Here is a 17,341-nt window from a genome sequence, read left to right as displayed (position 1 = left end):
TTTTATTCACCATTTGGCACTGGTAAGATGAAGGTTAAAAGCATCCACTGGGATCTATGCTTCTGAATCTAGACAGTTCTCAAAAATTCATAAAAACATTCATAATGAATGAGAATCACTGAGTAGTATTAATATTAGATTGTAAACGCAAAGTGTTTTTAAGGAACTTTCAACTTCTTGGAATTATAAAACATGTATTTCAGACAATAGAGTACACAGAAATTTTATCTTTGGTTGAATCGTATATTTTGCAATTTAGTACAATTAAGAGTGTACATATTGCATAAGTTTTAAAAAGTATCATTGATATATATCATTTTTTCTGTGGTTGTGTGCTTATATTAGAAATAAGTATTAATTTGACAGTCTGTGTTTGCTTAATATTATGTGAGTCTGCTTTGAATTATTTTTCTTAATGATTGACATACATTACTCCTGAGTGAGTTCCTTGCTGTTGATAGTGTTCTTAAATAATTTGTGCAGTTTAACATGAGTAATGTAACTGCAAATGGCTTTCTGTTTACTTTTTGTATGTTGTTTCATCATATGGTTATCAAATGTATGATGATTCAGTAAATATAATTTTGAGGGGATTTAATTAAACATTTGAGTATGAATATAGTCTAAATATACAATTTTAAAGTTATATTTTACTGTTTAGTAAATAGAAAATTATTCCTTCAAATTTGTGTGCTCAGAATCAAGTAGAGACATTAAACTTAGAGGAAACATAAATATTCCAGAATTATTTTCTGGGAACAAAATTATGCTTGTCTCCATATTTGAAAATAGCTTTTAATTATTGGATTTACAATTTTCATACTTTGTATTAGATTAGAAAATTTTCAATCCTTTTTTAAATGAATAAGCCACTTAAAACTAGTGTAAACTATTTCAATTTTATATATAACTCATATTAATAGGCAGTATATCATTTTATAAGGAAAATTCCTCATTGTGAGATGTAATGACTCCTACCAAGAAATATTTTAATTTCAAAGTATCAGTGATAACTATATTTTCAGATTAATAAGAAGTTAATAGAAATATACAGTGTTTATTCAAATGTTTTTTGGTGTCTAATGAATACTGACACTGTGCTTTAATTCTGGATATTTCCCAATTAAGTGTTATTTAGGAAGAGAAAGCTATTAATAGAGAATTAAAATGCAGTGTTATATGTGCTATATAATAAAGCATGATTCAAAGGAAACTTTAGAGCAGTGCTTAAGTCTTCTTCAGGGTTCAGAGAAGGTTTCTGTGAGATGATGATGCTTTGTTTTGTTTACAGAGAATTGAAGAATATTTCCAGGTAGTAATAGAAAATAAAGAAGGGATTTTAGGTTAAGGGAACATTATGTGCAGAGGTATGGAGGCATTTAGAGAGCAGGGCTAGGAAAAGGAGACTATGGACCTATGAGGCTGACTGGAAATGTAGGCTATAAAAGCTTTTTGGATGTTATGCTAAGAATTTTGGATTTTATCCTGTAAGCATTGGTGAGACATTAAAGAATTTTGAGTGGGAGAGTAACATGTACCTATTTACATTTTCAGAAGATTTTCTGGTGGAGGGATGAGGGTAGAAAGACCAAGTAAAGAAATTACTGCAATAGTAGAGGAAAGGGTAATGAGTGTCTGATGAAGGCAGTGGCAGTGAGTAGAAGGAGTATTGAGGTGGAGTCAGCCTTGACGATTAACTGGATGCTGTGGTTCACAACAACAGTTTTGTTTTGAGTACCCAAGACCAACTTCTAGGAGTACCTAGGACAACTTCTAGGTTTGTTGGAATACCCAAGTCAACTTCTAGGTTTCTAGGCTGAGGTGCTACTCACTGACATAGGGACTGTTGGAAAGGGGTCATAGTTTTGGGACTTGGGGTGGACTGCTCTAGTAAAAAGGTCATGTTTGAGACATCAGAGGACACTAGTTTAGGAAATGTTCAGGTAGGCGGTTGGATGTCTAAAGATTTGGAGCCCGAGAGACAGAGGTTTGGAAGTTAGCATACTGGTCCCGAACTCATTTCATCGATTTTATTCTTTAGTCTGCTAATGACTCTTTAAGAAAAGGGTAAAGTTATGAGAGTAAGGACATTTCAGAACTTGAATTAGAGAAATTTTGGAAAAATAAATGTCTGTGTATAGTCTGTTTCAGATTTTAAGGAAACTGGGATTCATTTCTGCTGCCAATTCTCTGCCACCAGCTGTCTCATGTAATCAATGAAGTTGTCTTGAGGTAAAGTAGAGCAGATGATGACCCAGCTGTTCTGGATACTTATAAATTTAGGGGAGGCCTAATTTTTTAGTGTATGTTCAACTCACTTGGGTTGGTTATCTGTAGTTTTCTGTTGCAAGCGTCAATGTTTCTCTCTGTTGGTGTGGGCAACAGAGAGTTGACTCTAATAAAATCACTAAAGTGAGCAAGAATAATTGTTTTGATATCACTACCACTCCTATCATTTATTTCAAGGTTGCAGAAATGGAACTAGTCCAGTGTTTAATAACCCACCATTTTATATGTGTTGTATGATATTATACATGAATATGGGTTTTGGATGTTACATTCTTTCCAGGACAGTTTACATCTGTGCTTCGCTTGTTTTAAATGAAATTGCATATATGTTATGAATCTTTTATTTGGACTTTTGAAGTTTTAATCTGTGTATCATGGAAATATTTTTGTTATATTTTAAATTATGATACATATAAACATACAGAAAAGCAAGATTAAACATATTAACAATCGTATTACCATATATAGTTGAGATTACTGAATATTCCATCAATTTACAGAAGGTAATTTAAATGCCATTTGCAATTTAAAAAAACCCCAATAATAAATACCAGGGACTAAATCCAACAAAAGATGTGCAAGACCTTTATGGAAAAACATACAACTTTATTGAAAGACCTAAAAGCTAAATAAATGGGGAGAGGTACTATGCTTTTGAACGGGAAAGCATAAGAATAGAAATTATCCCCCAAATAAATCCAGTAAGTTCAATAATACGATTCTGATCAAAATCTCAACTAGTAATTTTTACAGCATTAGACAGTCTGACTTTAAAATTGATATGGAAGTGTAAGGGGCAAGAAGAACCAAATAATTTTGAAGAACAATATGGGTGAACTCACCCTACCACATACCAAGATTTATACCTTGCCACATACAGCAATATTTAACTAGTATGGTAGTGATTCAGGTAAACAAACTAATGGAACAGACTGCCTTTTCACCCTTGTTTCCTAACTCCTCTTTGTATACAGCTGCATACTGGCCAACCCGAACTGTACATGCCAACATTCATGCCTTGGGAATTTCAGTACTGTGCCTTTAGTATTGCTATTCTCTATATAATTCCCTTCATCCCTGTCTACTGTACTTCACTGAATCTATTATTTTATGTACCATTAAGAAAAAATGTTGCCAGTTAAACTGCCACATCATCATTGCTGGGTACATTCTGTTTCAGAGATATTAAAACAGGAAAATAATGTGTCTTAGGATCTTTGGAACATGGTGTTTAAAATGCCAGTGTCTCCACAAAAAATAATCCTTGCTTTCCCTTGTCTGAAAGTAAATTTTCTCACTAAGAATTTGTAATCATTTATTTATATATTTTTGTGAAAGTTTTACAGAGTAACAGATGTGCAGGGCTTTTCCCCTGAATTTTCCATTTCTGAAAGTATGTATCTTCTACAACAATTCTAGTAGGACCAAGGGTTTCCAAATACTGAGCACCTACTGTGTGTCATGTGATAGTTGCTTTAAGAATGTTATCTTGATCCTTAGGTAACTCTGTAAGGCAATTTCTATTATTCAAATTTTTACATAGGACACTGGAGCTTGGAGTTTAAGATTGCAGAACCAGGATTGGAACCCCAGACTGCCTGACTTCACAGCCATGACATGGCATATCACACTGCATTTACCTACCTGTCAGCTTCCCTACCTTGAGTACAGTAAGCTATTTGAGCGTAGAAACCATGTATTTTGCATCTTTATGTTCCGCGTACCTTCTTATACATTCCTTAAACCTAGTGAGTGGTCGGTACCTGCTGAACGAATAAAAGTAGAGGAGGAGGTTAGGGCACCCCATTCAAACCAATGATTCTTTAGATATTTGTTCATGTTTGTGTGTGGGGTCAGTGCAGGGCAGGCATAATTGAGGCCGAGCTATTCTTTTGACACCAACTAATAGTTCAAATAATAGATGCCATTTCCTACTTCAATAAATTCTGGAATATTTTGGGGAAAAATTTCAATTAAAAATTTACATATCCATTACCGAAAAATTGAAAAATGAAGACAAATAAAAGGAATAATAATAAGACACATATCAAAACTATATTGTGCACTTCACCTGCATTATCTCATTTAATTCACAAAATAACATTATCAGATAGATACTATTGTTATCTGTATTTTACACATGAAAAAATGGAGGTGAAGAGCTGGTAAGTCATTTGTCCATGGTGTCATTGCTAGTAAATAGTGTTCTTGTTTGTCTGGAACAATTTTGTACCCTTCCCACTCTGTTTTGGTTTTCTGTTTTTAAACTTGATACATAAATGTCAGTAGTGAACTAACAGTCTACAGTTTTCTATTTTTTTGCCCAATATTTTTTTAGAGATTTTGTCAGTGTTGATTCATGTAGTTCCACTTCATTCAATAATTAAACAATTTTCAGAAACCAGTAAGTGTACATAGTTTAAAAAGTCAAAGTATGTTAGGCTTAGAGGGAAAAATGGGTACCTCCCTCTTCATGCCTTAGTCCTCCTCCACAGAGACAACTGCTTTCAACTTTTTGTTTTTGTTTCCTCCTTTTTATTTACCTCTATATCGTCCTTCCCCAAATCCATACTACCATTTCCTGACTTTGCAATTTTAATACACAATGTCTTTCTACTGTGAAAGAAAATGATTTAGCATTTTCCCCCCTTTCCTCCTACCATAGTCTGTTTTCCTTTTTCTCTTTTCTCATCTTCCATTATATTTATATCACATTATTATGACTATGGGAACATTTACAACAGAGCTATATATTGTACTATGTTCACTTTTTTCCTTGTGTAAATTTTTTTGAGTTAATAACTTCCCTCATTTGCTTAGTTTTCTTTGTACCAGTTACTAATTCTTACCTTGAACTCTGACAGAACTATAAACTCTTTTCAGTATGACCAAACTAATAACATAATTGTGTGTGTGTGTGTTTCATTAGAGACATTGCTCCTGGAGCCCTAAACCCTTCTTCAATTTAGATTTCTTTTGTCTCTTTTCTGTGTTAGATCCCTGTTTCCTGGTTTCTATATTTTCCTTTCACTTGTTTTGTTTCCTCAATTTTTTTTTTTTTTTGCGGTACGCGGGCCTCTCACTGTCGTGGCCTCTCCCGTTGTGGAGCACAGGCTCCGGACGCGCAGGCTCAGCGGCCATGGCTCACGGGCCCCGCCGCTCCACAGCATGTGGGATCTTCCCGCACCAGGGAATGAACCCGTGTCTCCTGCATCGGCAGGCGGACTCTCAACCACTGCGCCACCAGGGAAGCCCTGTTTCCTCAATTTTTAAATTAATTAATTAATTTATGGCTGCGTTGGGTCTTTTGTTCCTGGTTTCTATATTTTCCTTTCACTTGTTTTACTTCCTCAATCTTTTTTTAAAATTTATTTATTTATGGCTGCGTTGGGTCTTTGTTGCTGTGTGCGGGCTTTCTCTAGTCATGGCGAATGGGGGCTACTCTTCGTTGCAGTGCGTGGGCTTTTCATTGCAGTGGTTTCTCTTGTTGTGGAGCACGGACTCTAGGAACACAGGCTCTAGGCGCATGGGCTTCAGTAGTTGCAGCACACAGGCTTCAGTAGTTGTGGCATGCGGGCTCTAGAACAGGCTCAGTAGTTGTGGTACACGGGCTTAGTTGGTCCGCAGCATGTGGGATCTTCCTGGACCAGGGCTCGAACCTGTGTCTCCTCCATTGGCAGGCGGATTCTTAACCACAGCGCCATCGAGGAAGTCCTACTTCTTCAATTTTAATTCCTCCAGTGGTTTCTTGAGAAAGAATGAATGGAGTTTACATTCCCCCCCCCCCCCCAGTTTAAAGAGATACTTGATATGGAGTTAATTCTCTAAATCCAACTTGATAATGTTTTTCAAGTTGCCCAATAGTAAATATAAATTGTTTCTTCTCATTCTGTAGTTAAATAGTTTGGGAGGAAAAATATCGTGAACTTCTAGCTTGTTGAAACTTTTCCCCTCCAGTTTAGTGCTGTCAGAAATTTCAGGTTATTTGAGTTTAATAAGTGATGAAACACATGGAGATTTAGAGAAGACATAGTCATTATAACTCATTATATAAAAGAGGTACTGTCAGTTGTAAAACAGTGTCATGGCTCTGTTTTCATTGATATAATGGCATTTATTTTAAGTAATTCTTGGCTTAAATGGAAATGTCGAAATTGTAGTATTTAGAGGTAATTATAAACTAATTTCCATATAAAGATGTTCAAGGTACAATCTAAATATAGATAAATAAAGCAATGTCTTTTCTAATTGCCTATGGAAAAATTTACCCAGAGTATGCATGTTGGCTTATCTTTTATGGTTTTTAAGTGGAAACTTTCTTTTTTTGACATTGCCGAGAAGCCTTTTCACATAAATAACCTCCCATAAATCATTTCAAAATGTCTCAGTAAGGACCTGAATAATTTTTTTCTTGAGTGGTCTGAAAATGACATCTCAGTCATTAACTACTTTAGGATAAAAGCATTTTGCTAACATTGAGCTTCACTCAAAATTCTTAACTTGTTTAGATTGGCATATGCTGTTTATAGTATTGTATTTGACTTGTTTGTTAGATGTCTTTTTTTTTTCCTTCGGTAAGAAATTTTACTGTTAGTTAGCTTGTCAGACATCATTATAAATAGGGGGATAAGAATCTTGGTGGTAGATTGCAGTGTTTTATACTGAGCATTATTGATCCATAAAGACTTACAATATATTATTCTAAGGTTGTCATTGCTAGAAAGGATTGAGGAAGGATTAAGAAACTACATTGACAGAAGTCATCATTTTAGTGACAGGCAATTTAGTTTGAGGTAACTGAAGCAAGGAAAAAAGCAATCAATCATCACAGCAAGGATTTTTCACAAATGTTTACCAGTCTATTATGAATGTTGTATAGATCATCAAGGTCATTTGATAGCGTCTCTGAAAGTAGTGTTTTCATATTCTCACAAAGCAATTCAAATATTTAAAATAAAATACTATTTCCACTTTCTAAAATTCTGTGGTACAATCAAGTAATGAAATAGAAAGGATTAAAAAGTTGGGAAACATGCAAAAAATCCAGCTAATTCATTAAACATTTCATTTCATCCTTGGAAATAGACATGTTTTCTCTTCAAGTGATAGTTTACTCAAGTGTCTGGCTAAAGAATACATATAAAAGATAATTTTATATTGGATCACGTTTACTTTCTTGTTTTTTGTTTTCAAGTTTTAATACTATATTAAAAATTTACATTTAATATCTCTTCAAATTAATTTCTCTTGATTACCTTGAAGGGGAAATCTGCGTTGTGTAGTGTAAATTCCCTTTTATCTGGATTCCCCATCCACACTAGTTCTGGGATAGTAAATGGGAAGGAGTGCTGAGACCAGAGAAGAAAGTGAGGGTGTATGTTTCCCAGTGAGCATAGCCTAGGCTGCTTCTTGGAATCCTTGTTGACAAGGCCTTAGAGTTAGTTTTGGGTTGAAATTTAGGCTCTGTCCTTAATGTATGGGTGATCTAATCAAGAGGCATAAATCTTTCTTTGTCCTCATTTCCTTTTCTGCAGAATGGGAATAATAATACCTTGCCCACGTGGTGGTTGTGAGGATTAATACCACAGCCTTTATAGGAGCCTTATAGTTCTTGACACAAAATAGCGCTTCAAAGATGTTAGTTCATTCCTCTTCCCACCTCAACTGTCTGAGAGCAAAGATAGCAAAACAGTTGATCTCTTTAATGGCTATAGAGGTAGGTAGAAGGGAGGCATGGTTACTATCATACATTCTAATGAAAATAAGGGTAAGTCACAGTAGGCTTACCACAGGCCAGGGACACCTAGAAGGTGAAAATTGTGGCATATTTTTAAAAACTTGTTTTTTTGAATGATTTCATATAACTGTTTTGATTTAAATTACTCCCCACACCGCTGCCTAAACAAAGCAAAAAAGCTGACCTTTTTTTTTTTTTTTTTTTTTTGATCAAATGGTCAGTCAGAACTCTCATTGTAGTTTATGGTGAAGGAAGTGTCCTTGTCATCTACTTGATGAGGTACACATTTGCATTTAGCATTCATGGTAAGTAATCCTAAAGGTCTGTCTGTCTGTCTGTCTCTATGTATATATGTGTGTGTAGATACACACACATATGTATATAAAATTCTTAGCGGGTTGGTAGTTATTTGTGGAAGCAGTGTTCATACTGATGAGGAACTCTGGTTTGGGGTTACACAGCCTGGACTTTAATTGTGAATCAGTCACTTCCCTTGTGCGGACTTGAGCAGTTATTTAACCTCTCTGTTCTTCAAGTTTCCTTATATCCTTACTTAGGATACTAATAGTACCTACATTTGTGGTTCTGTTTTTAATTAAATAAGATAATACAGGTATCTTGAGAAAGAAGAGCAAAGCTGGAGACATTATGCTTCCTGATTTCAAACTATATTACAAACTGCAGTAGTCAAATCAGTATGATATTGGCATAAAAACAGGCACAAATTCAATAGAACAGAATTCAGAGAGCCCAGAAATAAAGCCATGTATATATGGTCCATTAATTTATGACAGAGGAGCCAAGAATATAAAATGGGGAAAGGACAGTCACCTGAATAAATGGTATTGGGAAAACTGGACCCCTATCTTACACAATACACAAAAATTAAAATGGATTAAAGACTTGAATATAAGATCTCAAACCATAAAATTTCTAGAAGAAAGCATAGGCAATAAGCTCCTTGACATTGGTCTTGGCAATGATTTTTTGGATTTGACTTTAAAAACCAAGGCAACCAAAGCAAAAATAAACAAGTGGGAATGCATCAAACTGAAAAGCTTCACAGAGAAAACCATCAACAAAATGAAAACACAACCTATCGAATGGGAGAAAAATATTTGCAAATCATTTATCTGATAAGGGGTTAATATTCCAAAATATATAAAGATCTCATTCAACTCAATATCAAAAAAGTCTAATTAAAAAATGGGCAAAGGATATAAGACTTTTTTTTCTGAAGACATATAAGTGGTACAAATGGCCAGCAGCCTAAGTGTCCATGGATGGATGAATGGGTAAAGAAAATGTGGTCTGTATATAAATGCAATAGAATATTCAGCCACAAAAAAGAAGGAAATCTTGCCATTTGCAACAACACAGATGGCATTATGTTAAGTGAAATAAGTTAGGCAGAGAAAGACAAATACCATATGATCTCCCTTATATGTGGAATCTAAAAAAAAACCCGGCCAACTCATAGATACAGAGAACAGATTGGTGGTTACCTGTGGCATGAAGGTAGTCAAAAGGTAGAAACTTCCAGTTATAAAATAAGTAATGGGATGTAATGTACAGCATGATGACTATAGTTAATAATACTGTATTGTATATTTGAAAATTGTTAAGAGAATAGATCTTAAAAGTGATCATTATAGGAAAAAAAAATCTACCACTCTATTTACTGTGGTGATCATTTCACGATATATACAAATATCAAATTATTATGTCATATACCTGAAACTAATAATGTTACATGTCAATTATATCTCAAGTAAAAAAAGATAGGGCTTCCCTGGTGGCGCAGTGGTTGAGAGTCCGCCTGCCGATGCAGGGGACACGGGTTTGTGCCCCGGTCCGGGAAGATCCCACATGCCGCGGAGTGGCTGGGCTTGTGAGCCATGGCTGCTGAGCCTGTGGGTCCGGAGCCTGTGCTCCGCAACGGGAGAGGCCACAACAGTGAGAGGCCCGCGTAACGCAAAAAATATATATATATATATATATATATATATATATATATATGCAAAGGTCCTAATACCCAGAAAGTGCTTCATGTTAATTAATTAATTATGATTACTTTTTCATACCGTACTCTGTATGGATTATTTTTATATACATGTACACACATGTATAAAAAGTATTCATACTGTGACTTTTTATAATTAGGTGACTAGTTAAATGTGTAATAGGTTTCTGACAAAGAGAATATTGGTTTTCTCCTCAGTGAAATCAGAGACCTGTTACTGGGAAAGTGTGGCATAATTCGTTACAAACATCATAGCTAACGTGTGGGTTGCTTTTTATATGCCGCATGTTATGCCAGCATATTAGCTCATTTAATCCTCACTATGACCCCATACTGTTACTAGCCACATTTTATAGGTGAAGAAACTAAGACACAGAGATTAATTTGCTCACGGTCACATAGGTAGTGAGAGAGGGAACCAGAAATCCCTGTTCTGGAGATCTTTGAAGAGTTCTTATGCTTCCTGTCTAGTTCGCTTACTAAGTACTTTGGAAGGATTCTTCCAACTGAGTGAAAGGATCTACATGAAATACTAAGATGTCATGGTTAGATACGTGGTGAAACCTTGCATTTATAACTGAGTATCTCTTAGCATGTTATTTCAGAGTTGTTGTTTTATAGTATGTAATTTATTGGTAGATATATCCCAACTCGTAAGCCATGTGCCAGCCCACAAATGTGTTCTCAAGAAGTTGGCTGTAAAAAGAGTTTTATTTGTGTTAGAGGCCCATTTTTCATCGTGTGTGGGTTGTTGCACCTTCCCATTTTCTCCTCCAGAGTTTGAATCTGTGTTTTAATGAATAAAGGGAACTCCTGGCTAGGTGTCGAGGGCTCACCAACTATCTCAACTGCCTTTGTTCTGTGTGTGTTTATGTGTGTGTGTGTGCACATGTATATTCCCCTGCATTCTACTAGGTTACTAGGTAGAAGAAGAACAAAAAAAGCCTAAGAGAGCCCATTTATTTCATGGACTAAATCTTGGGTTTGGAGTAAACTTTCTCCTTAATTTCAGCACTCCTTACCTCAGCAGTGATCCTTTCTAGCCCGAGTGTAGGGCCTGGAACTTCGAAGATGTTTAATAAAAGTGTGATGAATAAATATAAATGAATGGATGAGATGAATGTTCCCTTTCTTTAGCTTGTAGGTTTCTTTTCTCATCGCAAACAGATATTGGATGTAAAGTGAACGATGGAGAAGCATCTGCTACACGTGAATGTGACTTGCACATTTGTGGGATTAATAGAGAAGATAGACTTTTTAATAGACAGAAAGGGAAGAAAACTCCAAATTTAGTAGTTTATTTCAGTGGTTCACTAGGGAAAGCGAGACTATCAGGTGTCATGATTTCTACCATGATTTGCTTAGGTATAGGTACTGATTTTCATTAACCATTTTCTCTCCTGTGTTATTCTTTTTTTACATAGTTTTATTCACCAAGTCATTTCTTTTCATCATTTCCACTGCTTGCTTGGATGTAATTATATGGAAGGGAGATGAGTACATGTGCCTGCCAGGGGGTGACGAGAGAGGAGGAGGGAGAGGGGAAAGAAGAGGGAGATAGAGAGGGATGTTTCCCAAGAATAAATAGACTTTGGGGGGTGAGTTTCAGCAATCTATTATTCTTTATTTTTATGTGATTTTCCCCGTACTGATAATATTAAAATGGGATATGGGAGACATAATTTAGTAAAATATTATGAACATATATATAAAACTTAAGTTCATATAAAACATAAACTTAATACTGAGAGAGGAATTTTTAAATGGCATTTATTCTCAAGGTTAATGACTAATGAATTCTCTGTTTCTTTGGTCTTAATAGATGAATTTCTTTGGGAACATGTGGTTTTTTAAACAATTTAAAGCTCTACTTTTCATTTTTTAGTTGTTAAATGTATGACATAGCTGCATTTGGAAATATGCTAGGGAAGCCCCCTCTTCTCAACCTGCCACTGGAAAGGAGTGTAGAGAAGACCATCACTTCTTCATAGGATGTCTACAGACACTTAGAGTTTCTCAGTATTTAAGGTACCCTTTTTACTCTTAAGAGCTTTTACTGTTTTTTAGAATCTTACCATTTATATGGTAACATGCCTGGCATCCCTCCTTTTTACCTTCCCGTGGATATCTTCTAGATGCTTGGAGATGGTTTACTTCTCTAATGTTTTTTAATCTACATGCTTGAAACCTTAGTTTCAAAGTTGTCGAGGCAATCTTTTAGCTTTGGATATTTGCTGTTGCTGCTTTTTTTGCTTTTGCTGGGACCTGCCTAGTTTCTTTATTGAGGGGGCTATAGCCATACCACTTTACACTAATATTTGTAGTAACAGTAGGAGGAATTGCGTTTTAGAGCAGTACCAATTTTTTGTTTGGTATTTCTAGTAATAAAGTAATCTGGTGGGAAAAAACTCATCGAAAAGATTTCAGGAACATTATTCTTTGAATATCTGTTTTTGTGGCAGTATTGTCTTAGGTGCTGGAGATGCAAAGATGAATAATACATGATCCTCTTTTTGGTGGGAGATATTAGTCTGGGTGGTGGAAGAGGGGCAGGGAGAAAGAAGAGGAGATACAATACCCATAGTTTTATATTCTTGCCTCACTTCAGATTACTACAGTATAGAGAATCAAGATTCTTCTTTTGTGCACCAGCTTTATGATGATGTGGGGCTAGTGCTGATATGAAAAATACATACAAATGAAAGAATTTAGAGGGAGTGAATAGTCAGAGCACAGAGGATTTTTAGGGCAGTAAAATACTCTGTATGATACCGTAATGATGGAGACGTCATTATACATTGTCCAAACCCATAGAATGTACTACAATACTAAGAGTGAACCATAATGTTAAAATAGGACTTTGGGTGACCGTGATGTGTTATTGTAGGTTCATCAGTTGTAATAAATATACCATTGTGGTGGGGGATGCTGATAATGGGGAGGCTATGCATATCCCAGGAAATAATATGGGAAATATCTATACCTTCCCCCCAATTTTGCTCTGAACCTAAAATTGCTCTTAAAAAATGAAGTCTCAATTAAAAAAATAAAGGGATTCATACATTTTTCATTGGTATCCAGTATAATTAAGTTTGATGAAGTTAGCCCTTCTGTGTACATTCTTCCTGTTAAATTCTTCAGATTATTCCTGTCTTGAATTATCTCTAGATAATGGTCTCAGTACTCATATAAGTTAAAGATTGAAAGCTTTCATAACAGTGTAAGGAAAGAATACATTCTAAGATAATTCAATTTATACAAAGTCCTTACATTTTAAACCTATAGAAGGAGTTATAACATGCAATAATTTATATCAGCCTCTTGTTAGTAGTGTTTATATATCTTTAAAGAAGATGAATTTCTCCCCTCTATGTCATTTTCTTCAGGAGTTGAATTCTAACTTTTTAGTTTGATACTTAAAAGTAAATTCAGCATAGTTCTGATTGAACAGTTTATCAGGGAAGGAGTGAGGAATCAGGCTTTCTGCAACGACTGAAGTATTGTGCGAAGTGGCTGATGCATCTCAGAAGAAAAACATGAGAATTTATATAATCTAAAGTTCTGGTCCTTTTCTGATAACGTTTAACCAGAGCCGTTTCATAGTTACAGATTTGCCTTTAAACCTTATATTTTGAGATAAAATGCTTTGAAAGTAAAAACGGGGAGAGTGCTAGACGAAGTTAGGTATAAAAGCCATGGCACATACATTCCTGTGTGCATAGACACCCCCCCCCACTCCATTTAAATTGTTGCCTCTTAGGAATAAAATGAAAATAGAAATGTCATTTACTCATGATTTATTCATGAGCAGTTTATCCAGTTTCTTGATCATTCAGACCCTTTATTTCTCTTTATTCTTCCCCTCTCCCATGTTTCCCCCCATTAGCTTCCTACCAGTAAACTTCTGGTTTTTCTTTCTCATTATTGACTCTACCAGAGGGTGGAATATGCCTGGGACACACAGTAATTTTAACTAGCCAGCTTTGTACCTTGTTAGCAGTTATCATACTAAGAACCAAAATTAGATGGGAATTACTTTGAGCATATAGTTGTTTATGCCATCCCTATTTATCATTATAATGGATTAATGAAAGTTGATTTTTTTAATAACATTTAGAAAATGTATTTGAAATGAAAAGGACATGATCATTGGTTTTTCAAACATCCTCGGGATAGGTCTCTACTCAAATGTCACTCTCTCAGATAGGGTTTCCCTAATCTAACCCTGTCTAATACAGCAGCCTGAAGTCTTTCTTTATCCTCTTATCCAGCTTTATCTTCATAGGACTTATTTATTCATCTACCTTCCATCCACCTATGTACCATGTTTATTGTGGCAGGTAGTTGTCTTTTTCACTCTAGCACAGTGCCTGCCCCAGAGTAGGCACAAAATATTTGTTGAATAAACCACTGGCAAAGGAAGCCATTTTCTCCATTTTATAGAAATGGAAGTTAATACTAAAATATAATAATTTTACCAAGGTTATGTTACTACTAGTAGGGGTAGGATTAAGTAACACCCTGAATCTTACAATTATGTACTGAACATTGCAATTTACATAATTAAGAATTTCTAACCACTTAAATTTGTTAATCTCTATATAAAGTAAAAGTTGAATATTTGGTGGTTATACATCATTTCATAGTGGAGTCTTTTGATTTTCAGTCTAGTAGTAAAAATTTGGTCTATTTTATTAATGTTCTGAAGTATGTCTTGGAAATACTGCCTTTGCTGTGTTTGGAGAATTCTGTGCATAGCCATTTCAGAAATGTTAGATTTTCTGTTATACATTATCTGAAAAGTCTATTGGAAAAAAGTCATCTCAGACATTTAGATTTGTGAGTGTAAATTTAGAAACTTTGGAATAACAGCAAGGGTACACATTTTAGAAAATACATTTCCAAACTTGAAACTTTTTTCAAGGTGTCATTTGTAAGTTTTGTTTAACAAACTTTTAGCTCATACCAACCCAGAAAAATAAGATTAAGTGAACACATTATGAAGACTTTTCTAGAAAAAATTTGAATATCTAGATACAAACACTTCTAGATGTTTGATAATTAGATTATATAACATAATGCCAAGTATAAAAGGTATTGATAATAGTATTAGTTTTCTATCATTCATGTTTTCATTATTTTTATTTAGGGAAACTGGTTTTCTAATGCCAACTAGATTTTTAGTGATTCTCTAAAAAATTTCTAATAATATCTGTTATTGGAAAATCCTGAAAATATTATGCTAGTCTTTTAAAAATTTCACTAATATCTAAATGTTAAATACCTTTAATAGTAAAAAACTGATTTTTAAATTATTTTTTGTGGTAACTTTATACAGTTGCAACTTATTATGCTATAGAATAAATATAAATTTCCCCATCATTAGTGTTATTAAAAATTATTTCCCAGTATTCAGACATTAAAGTGTTAATATAGTTCTGGTTAACGGTTGCACCTTACTTAAAGCTACAGTATAAGATTTCAAGCAAATTTTGGTTCATATTTTTACATCTTGAAAAGATTCTTATATTTATCTATGCCTCAACTCTACCATACTCCCTCATATATCACTTTCTAAAGTTTATAAACTTGAAAGAATTGGAATTAGTTCACCTGTGTAAGAGAAAGCTAAAGGACAACTAAGTATCTCTATATATGAAGATAACTATATTGCATTTCTGTAGAAGTTAAACTTAATTGCAGTTTTGAACCTTGATGTTCAAAGTATGATATGAGGACCAGCAGCATATAGCCATCACTTAAAAGTTTGTTAAGAAATGTAGGATCTCAGACTAACTGAATCAGAATCTGCATTTTAGCAAGATGTGATATGAATGCACATTAAAGTTTGAGATGCTCTGGTTTAGAATAAGCTGGTTAAACAAAAAGGAAAACAGAACCTGACTTTAAGATGATTAAATATTGTTTTTCAGAGATTATTAAGATATTTAATAATAACAAGTTCCATAAGTCCTGGTGGAAGTAAGCATGTTACCATATATGTGAGCCCTGACAACAATGGTTGATTGATTTATATCTTAATGATTAATACAGAGGTTGACAAAATACAGCTGCACATTGGGGCATCACAAGTGAGATCTTTTTAATATGTGTTGATTTTACTCATTAAATCAACAAATTGGGCTGAACATACTCTAGATATAATAAAAGGAAATAGTTGAGAAGAGTAAATAGTTTTGGCTATGATGGCTTTTGGTCTATATCATTTGAAAATAGGGTTAATTGGGTCAATTGTTTAGATTTAAGAATTGTATCAGTATCCTTATATGTCAAATTGAAATTCCTTTCCGGAAGATGAGTACAAATAGTTTTGTTTTGTTCTTTTCCCTGATTAGGTAGAATGACTGATAAATCAGTATTTCAAGAAATAAGGGAACAGCTGCCTTAGTTTAGTTATATCATAAAAGCAAATAAAAGGGCAATGAGATAATCAGTGGCCAAAGATGAAAACATAAAAGATCTTTTTTTTTAAACATTTTTGTTTTTTTTGATGTGGACCACTTTTTAAAGTCTTTGTTGAATTTGTTACAATATTGCTTCTGTTTTATGTTTTGGTTTTTTGGCCACGAGGCACGTGAGATCTTAGCTCCCCCACCAGAGATTGATCCCGCACTCCCTGCACTGGAAGGCAAAGTCTTAACCACTGGACCGCCAGGGAAGTCCCAGAAAAAATCTTTTAATGTAGACAAGAAGCCCCAGTGTCTACAATTTAAGAGTACCACAAACTTTCAAACATATGCTCTGCCCCAAAGATCAAAAGATAAGGAGAACCGATGACGGAACTAAAATTATATAAACTGGTAAAGAGAGAAGAGACAAAACTATTCAGTCAACTTCGGCTTCCCTGGTGGTGCAGTGGTTGAGAGTCCACCTGCCGATGCAGGGGACATGGGTTCGTGCCCCAGTCTGGGAAGATCCCACATGCCGTGGAGCGGCTGGGCCCGTGAGCCCTGGCTGCTGAGCCTGTGTGTCTGGAGCCTGTGCACCGCAATGGGAGAGGCCACAACAGTGAGAGGCCCGCGTACCGAAAAAAAAAAAAAATTGTAGACACTGAAGTGGGACAAGAATACCTGTTGTTTTTCTGGTTCAGTTGGGACAAAATTAGTTAATTGGCAAAAAAAAAAAAAAGTGTTAATTGAAAAAAGTATAGAGATTCTTTAAAACAAACACATAGTCCACATTAAATACTGAAATTTTCTTTTCATATTGGGTAGTTTGTTCAGATGAAGATAATTTTCTCTTTCTTCCTAATTCTGGTTTTTGAAGAGCTG

The 17,341-nt window shown here is 34.8% G+C and overlaps 1 protein-coding gene across 1 annotated transcript in view; it reads left to right on the top strand.

Annotated features, from left to right (window-relative positions):
* The window catches only part of FBXL17 (F-box and leucine rich repeat protein 17), a 478,538-nt gene that overhangs the window by 90,755 nt on the left and 370,442 nt on the right, over positions 1 to 17,341 (top strand). The window lies entirely within an intron of this gene.

The sequence above is a fragment of the Globicephala melas genome, chromosome 3 (genome assembly GCF_963455315.2).
Source record: "Globicephala melas chromosome 3, mGloMel1.2, whole genome shotgun sequence".
NCBI lineage: Eukaryota > Metazoa > Chordata > Mammalia > Artiodactyla > Delphinidae > Globicephala > Globicephala melas.
The sequence above is the reverse complement of the archived record's forward strand: the minus strand, read 5'-3'. Positions and strand labels throughout refer to the sequence as shown.